The following is an 8,090-nucleotide window of genomic DNA, read 5'->3' as shown; positions in this document are numbered from 1 at the left end:
AAATTAAAAGTTCAATAATATATAAGACAAAAAAAAAATAGATTCTTTAACTTCTTTTAAAAAAATTATTGAGTATTCTAAAAACCTATTAAAATAGATTAAATACTTTTTGAAGTGTAGGGTCAATTTGATAAAAACAAAGAAACTTGAGGGGAGAAATTTTGTAATTTAACCTGAAAAGTACTAACATATCGAAATTTTATGAATGTTTTGGCTATTTGATGGGGTAAGTGTAATGCTTAATAGTAATTTATTTTTCTTAACGAAACTTTTTGAAATGATTATATTTCTAGCTTTTAAGATTTACTATATGTGTGTTGGATAATTTAAAAGATTCTCTTTATTTATTATATTTTATTTTATCTTAATTAATTATTTTATTTAAAAAGTTGATTGATGGGTGAGAAAAAGTTTGTTTTCCTCTCCCTTTCTTCAAGGAAATAATTGCCTTACTATAGGCACTTTTAATTGTCTTCTTCGATAAGATGAACATATGATCTTTTGTAAGCTATAAGTCTAAAAGTATCTGTGAGATTGTTTAGCTGCACACAAGCTTTCTTGTAGTGTTGCATCAAGTGGAGTGTCGAAAAATTTACTGGAATTTGGGTAAATCTTCTCTAAGAATAGTATTTAACGGCGTGCCTCAATCCAAAATCATAATATTTTCAATCCTAAACTTCTCATTAACTTTTGATTGTTAACTTGTTTTGACTTTAAAATTACTGTTGAACTTGCTTCATTGTTTTATTGTATTATTTTTCATGTTTGTTAAATAGGTCTATTTATTTGGAATTCTTTTAAATTTGGCAGCAAGTCAACACTGGCGACTAAAGCCAGCCACTGGACAATTAAAATTTAAATATAGATATGTTATCATTTCAAATAATAATAATAAATAAAGATATAATGGGATGAGTTTATCCCAATCTTCTTTTGTATTTTTAATGGATTGATTCAAAACCGTGATATATTGTTTTTTTCTTTCAAGTTGGAGGTCGGATAACTTTTCTTGTAGAAAAGGCAAAAATATCAAAGTTAAGTCAATTATTAAATTTAATCATCATGATTATTTATATTGAATAAAAAAATATAATCTTAAAAAATAGAAGAGTTCTTTTAAAAGTAATTTGAAAGGCAAATCATTTTATAGAATCTATAAATTAGGAAATGCTGTCCCAGTAAAAGAAAAACTTCATGTGTAGGTCGAAATTAAGAAGTTGAATCTATATGGTGGCAGAAGTGAATTTAGTAAGGTCCGAGGTCCAATCTTTTACCTTCGTGATTGTTATACTAAAAAAGACACAATTTATATTAAGTATGTTAGGGCCGGCTTAAATTGACTTGGAAGAAAAACGTTTTTCAAAAAATTTATTTGCATTAAACACTTTGGAGAAAAATGTATTAAAATACACTTATAAAGCTATTTTGAGTGGTTGTCAAACACTTCAATTTCTTCTAAAAATGACTTATTTTTTATATTGAACATTTGAAAATGTATTCCAAAATATATCCTTAGTTTATTTACTTCAAATTAAGATTTTAAATTTTTATCAAAATTCTCTTAAATAACTAAATCTGACATCTATATAAGTAGTGAATCAATATTTTAACTTAATCGTAAAATTTGATAAACTAGAGAAAATCATCATCCAAATATCATTAATGTGAACATAAATATTAATTTATTCATGGAGTTTTTCCATAAGTGGGTCAAAATAAGACCCCATACTACACCAATATTAAAAATTTCTAATATTTAGAAATCTATTTGACATGGGAGATTTTAATATAATATGGCAATTATTATAATAACCTTCCAATATTATCCTCTTTATTATTTTAAAAAATAGTACCAAAAATATTTTAAAAAATTAAAAAAAAAAGTCCATAAAATAATATTTATGTATACAATTAATGTTGTCGAAATTTTTTTAAAAATAAAAAACAAAAACGATTTATGGATTCTCGAGAAGAGAGGAGCAGAGGTGAACCACTCGAACTGATTTGAAAAGGGAGGACGGAGAAAAAAACGTCCTTCGTGCAAGTTTTTTTCCATAAGTGGGTCAAGTGAAAAAAACTTGCACGAAAGACGTTTTTTTGATCCAGGACGAGGTGGTACTTGTCAACTTGGGTGGTTTAAAAACAAATTGAAAAGAAATAATGTGTAAAAATAATAATGTGACAAAAAACCATGTATGACTGAAAATTTTATTTTATTATTTTCATTTATTTTAAAAATAATAATAAATTAAAAATGTTAACAAAATTTTGATAATTTTGTAACTTTTCCACCAAAAAAAAAAACAAAATCTTAAAAGGAAATAATTTGCTTGAAAATTTTCAACTGATTTTTCTTTTTTTTTTAAAAAAAAAAATAAACCTTGTAGGTTTGTTTTGAGACCTGCCAAATTTAAAATAAATTATATAATAAATACATGCCAAACTTCTAAAATAATAAAAAGAACAATAACTAATTGTCATAAGGATATTTTGATTAGATAAAAATAAAGAAAAAAGGGTGATAACCCATGAATAAAAAACAAAGTTATTTGAGATATTTTCTAAAAGAAAGAAAAAAAAAAAAAACTAAAAGTGACACATGTAACTTTTTTTCAAAAATAATAATAATTAACTATCTTTTTTTGTACGGGGAGTATGAGACTTAGATACAACCTAGACTGCACCTAAATATTGCTCTTTTGAAAATATGCGCGAAAGTTAAAGTCTATTTGATACAATTTTTTTTTTATTTCTTTAAAATGAGTAAACATTTATTTTTAAGTATTTTTTTTACTTTCATATTAATATAAGGTTTAATATTAATATAAATTCTTAAAAAATATGATAGAAACTATTGACATATTATATATAATTTCATTGACATTTAAAAGCATATTAAGATCTAAAAGATGTGAAAATAATAGAATAATTGCAAAAAGAATGTAAAATTAGAAAGGATAATTAAAGAAAAAGAAATAATTTAGTGGACATCGTTGTCAATATAGTTTAGAATATATGTTTTTGATGTTTATGGTGGCACTTCTTGTACTTTTCTTTGGCATTTGAGACACTTTTGGAATATAATATTAAATGGGCACCACATTTTCTTTTCAATTACCATATGTGATTTTCTAAACTGTGAGTGGATTCCAAAGCAATAATTGATTTCAAAATAATTGGCTTCATTCATCTCTCTCATTTTCTAAACTTACATATATCACTATACCATTTTATTTATAATTATTTCTAACTTTCATTGCATTTAAAACTCCTAATATATAATTGGGTAAATAACAATACACCTCAATTTTGAGAATTATATCAATAATAAATACATGGTGCAGCCTTGTTGAACTCAATTAAAATTTGATACATGTAAAAAAAAATTAAAACAAAATGATTAAAAATATATATATATATATATATATATATATATTTTGTATTTTTATAGAAAGAGGAATATGGAATTTAGGTGCAGCCTTAAATTAAGAGAAATACTTTGTTGCAATTAAATATTGCTCTTAATTTAAATCTTGAACTTTCCTGAGTGCATTAATTTAGATTTTCCTCCAAATTTTATTCAACCAATATAATTTGAAACTTATGATTTGTGTAAATTAAACTCTTGAATTTTCATAAGCCAATCAATTTAGACCATTTTTTATAATCACCTTTAAAAATGATCAATGCATTTAATTTGTCAAACGTATGTAGACTTCTTAAAATGTCGGTTTTACAAAATGGACGACTAGAACAGATGTGTGGACCATTTTCAAAGGAAATTTCGCCTAGAACTTTAAATGGATTCATTTATGAAATGTTAGGGGTTCAATTGATATAATTATAAATTTCACATAATATTTTTCCAAATGCAACGTAATGGTGAATGTAAATTGATATACTTACAAAAGTTGAAGATTTAAATTGATATAATTATTAATTCATGGTTTAAATTGATAGAACTCTTAAAATTTATGGGTATAAATTGTTAATTTTTCTAGGCAATTTGAATGGGTGATTGTAATGGGTAGAACTTTTAAGGCTAATAATTAAGTATATAACAACATTTTCTCAAAATGCTAATATAAGGAAATTTATTAGTAATAGACTCCTATTAGCAATGTAATCTAATCAACGATATAGTTTATCCTTACTAACTCTAAGAACTGAATCTAAATTTTTCAATATCTGCAAATTTTTTTGTATTGTACTATATAAGTTAATACTTTAAGCCTAATTGTTATATTTACAACTACTTTAATAAAGAGCATGGGCCCAAATAATTCTACCAAACTTAGGGACCATAAACTTTGAAAACTTAATGTGGGCCCAAATGAAATTGAAAGCAAGATTGGGCCTGCAAATTGAGATCGACCCAAGACGTAGTTGTTGGACCGGTATGACAACCCTAGATAGGGGTGAATAGGGTTTAATTAGATCTTTTTCTTAAATATGCTCAATTTGATCTAATTAGATATTTTTAAATTAAATTGATAAAAACTCTAATTTATGGTAAATAACAAGATTGATAAAAGTTATGTGACAATATACTCCATCAATCTCAACCAACAAAATCAAGCAATTAAAATTAAATGCAAGAATAACTAGGAAAGAGATAGAGAAGAAGATACCATGATTTTTATAGTGGTTCGGTCAAATACAACCTATATCCACTTTCCCAAACGCCTCTTGGGACTTCGATTAAAAAAAAATCTTCTTTTGACTCTTTCCATGGATGAGAGTCGAACTGCTACCTTGCTATTTTTATGGGTTCAAGAGCAACCCAATCCTTTCTACAAAGTTAGAATCCAACCGTTACAATGTTTTGAAACTTTAAATCACATAATGAAATTCTCTAAAAAGAGTGGGTATATAAGATTGAGCTCACACACTTTAATCTCACAATACAGTAGAAATTTCTCTCCAGAATAAGATGAAAAGAAAGAAATTGGAAGCTTGTAGAGAGAGTAACAATAGTGGTTTTTTTTTGGCTAATTTTGAGGATTGTAAAATGTGAAAAGTTGTTGAAATTTGGAGAAGAATATGAGTTTAAATAGAGAGGAAAAATGTTTAGAAACCATAATTAATCTGGACCATTAAATTTTAGAAAAAAATCAATGATTAAGATTTTAAACTAAACTAGCCGTTAAACATAAACAAAATATATATTAAATTCTTTTTCTTTTGAAATTCATTTTCTTTTTAAAATTAATCCAAAAATAAAAAACACACCATGTGTCAAAAACTAGCTGTTAGACACAAACATAAAATAATATTATATTCATTTTTCATTTAAATTCATTTTCTTTTTAAATTCATCTTCTTTTTAAAATCAATACAAAAATTGAAAGCCCACCATATGTCACACCCTTAATATCCATCATTCAACCAATATATTGCCACACGTTTACATGCAAATGGTCTGATTATGCCACGTCATCCACCACGGTATTTTCCAGTTAAATTTGTTTTGGTCATATCTTTTTCGTTTGAACTCCGATTTCAGCAATTCATATTGCGTTGGAACTTTTATTCCGAGCTCTACACAATAGGCACTTCAAAATACTTAAATTGTTAATGAATAAAAGCAGGTTTGTTATCATCAAAATATTAATTAATTAATTAATTAATTAATTTGGGATTAAGGGCCAAAAAGCCAATAATAGTAGGTCGACTCCATAAGGGAACAACCAAAATCTATGTTGGGCTAATCATATAGTGGTATGGTGGACTAAATTCTTTCCGATTAAAAGAATCTCTTTCTAGTTGCTTTGGACTAATAGGATATTCTCTAGAGAAGAAATAGGGTTAATAAGAAAAATGACATATTTTAACTTTTCATTTGTAAAAATAGCAAATCAACATTTTATTTATAAAAATGACAAAACAAATTCAAAATAAATAATAAATGAATTTATAAAAGTCTAAACTACCCCCAACCATACAAATGAGATTGCAATTGACTTATTAAGAAATATTCGTAATTACACTGTATTTAAATCAAACATCTAAAGACTATCAGTTGGCCATGCTCTGAACACCACACCGACCTCTTCTCCAACAAAGTTGCCCCTATTTTCCTCTCAAAAATCGGCTCCTCCACTAATAGTGGCGACATCTCCAACTTGAATTTTGTCTTCATCCCTTGCTCCATCGAACGTGGCTCTCTCTCCTTCCACTAATACTTCACCATCAGCTTTGACTTCGACTCTTTCTCCACATGTTTCATTTATGGCTTCTTTAGAGCCACTAGTGATCACTCCAGTTCCATCTTCTTTTATCCCAACTCCTTTGACACAGGCTCCATTGTCGACCTCAACTCCTAACAATGGTGTAGTCGTGAATAAAATCACGGTATCTGAATCCATCATCGTAACCATAATTTCCTCCATTCTACTATTTTAATTGTGATTGGTTGATCTTTCTTCACTCTAAATATTTCAAACTAATTAAAAAATCAAAATGCAAAAAACATAAAATAAGTTGAAAAAAGACTAAACAAATCAAAACAAATAAATAGAATGAGATTTGAAAAAAAAATAGATTAGTTTTGATATTTAAAAAAATAATAATATGATTCGATGATTTAAAATAGGGGAGATAATTTAAGAGAAAATAAAGATGTATGATTATAGAAACATGCAAAGGAAAAAATTAGTTACACTTTGGACGATGGTTTTGTAGTCATAAAAGGTCTTTTGAAAGTTTTTTGGGATACTTCCGATGAGATATTTACGTGACCAACAAATACATATGCTCAACAAATACACTAAACTTAAAAATAAATACACTACAATTAAAAATCGCTTTTGAACTTACCCAAACTTAATAATATTTTTTTCATGTTCTAGACCTGAAATATCAGTTTATAAAGCAAGGACTGGATTGATAAAAACTTTATCTAAATAATTATATTCATGAAGATGAAAATCCTAATTAAAAGTCATCAATTGAAATTACTAACCAATTATGGTGTGGTGTTGATATCAATTGTAGAGATCTCATGAACAGAAAAGAAACAAACAATATTCGACGATGGTATATCCTTCCTTCATCAAATTTGTCAAGGTGGGTTTAAGACCCCTAAGGCAAACCAGTTAATATCAAACCGTCCATATGCTTGGCTTATCTTTTCATAATGGCTCGATAGGAATCACTTTGGAAAGAAGAGACAATAATGAAAATTGAAAATGATGTGTTCGAAGCAACAAAAATTTCAATAAATCAGAAGTCATAATAGTAGTTATTTTCATCCCACCTACCATTGAATAAAACTCTTAATCGTTGAACAACCATAATAAGAAAATGTTCAATACAGAGGATGAAGAAAGCTAGGGATATGTGTTTTATTCTAATATTCTTTTTTAGAATAGGTGATATTATTATACAACAACAAGGGGGATACCACAGCCCGGGATCAAGGTATCAAAACATCAAAACACAAGCGAAGACAGGGTAACAAAACCCAAAACAAAGCCTACAAAATAAGATCAGAACAAAACTAACAAAAAAAAAACTTGCAGACCACTAGAGAGAAAGCTAGAGAAAAGAAACAAAAAACCCACAAACAAGGGACAACAGCAAAACAAAGAACAACGGGAAGTACAACAAGAAAAACATCCGTAAATCCACTATATAAGACCACGAAGATCAACCCGCTAGGAAGTAGCACGAGCACGAACCGTAGAGACCATAAGGTGAACCAGACCTGACACCGACCTCGGTCTACTTCCATGTCATCGCCGATTATGTTCTTGTCAAATGTAGCATATGGAAGCACACCAGAAAATACGGAATAACTTACTACGCACCCCTTTACCCGACTCCATCCAACACAACTAACTAACTCCACATCCTAACCCGCCACCCAATGTGACGAGCCCAACTGACGCAACACACCAGATCACACCTCTCTCCTAAACCCACACTCAAAAAATAAATGATCTCGCGACTCCAAACTTCCTTCTATGACAACACCCCAACTCCTCAACCAATCTCGTGTATCCAACTTGTCCTCACAGTTAACCACGCCCGCCCACAAAATACCAGCCCAAGGCACCCTAGGACGATAAGGATGCAAACTTTCCCAC

Source organism: Benincasa hispida, chromosome 6 (genome assembly GCF_027475165.1).
Source record: "Benincasa hispida cultivar pf3 chromosome 6, pf3_genome.v1.1, whole genome shotgun sequence".
NCBI lineage: Eukaryota > Viridiplantae > Streptophyta > Magnoliopsida > Cucurbitales > Cucurbitaceae > Benincasa > Benincasa hispida.
Note: the sequence above shows the minus strand (reverse complement) of the source record.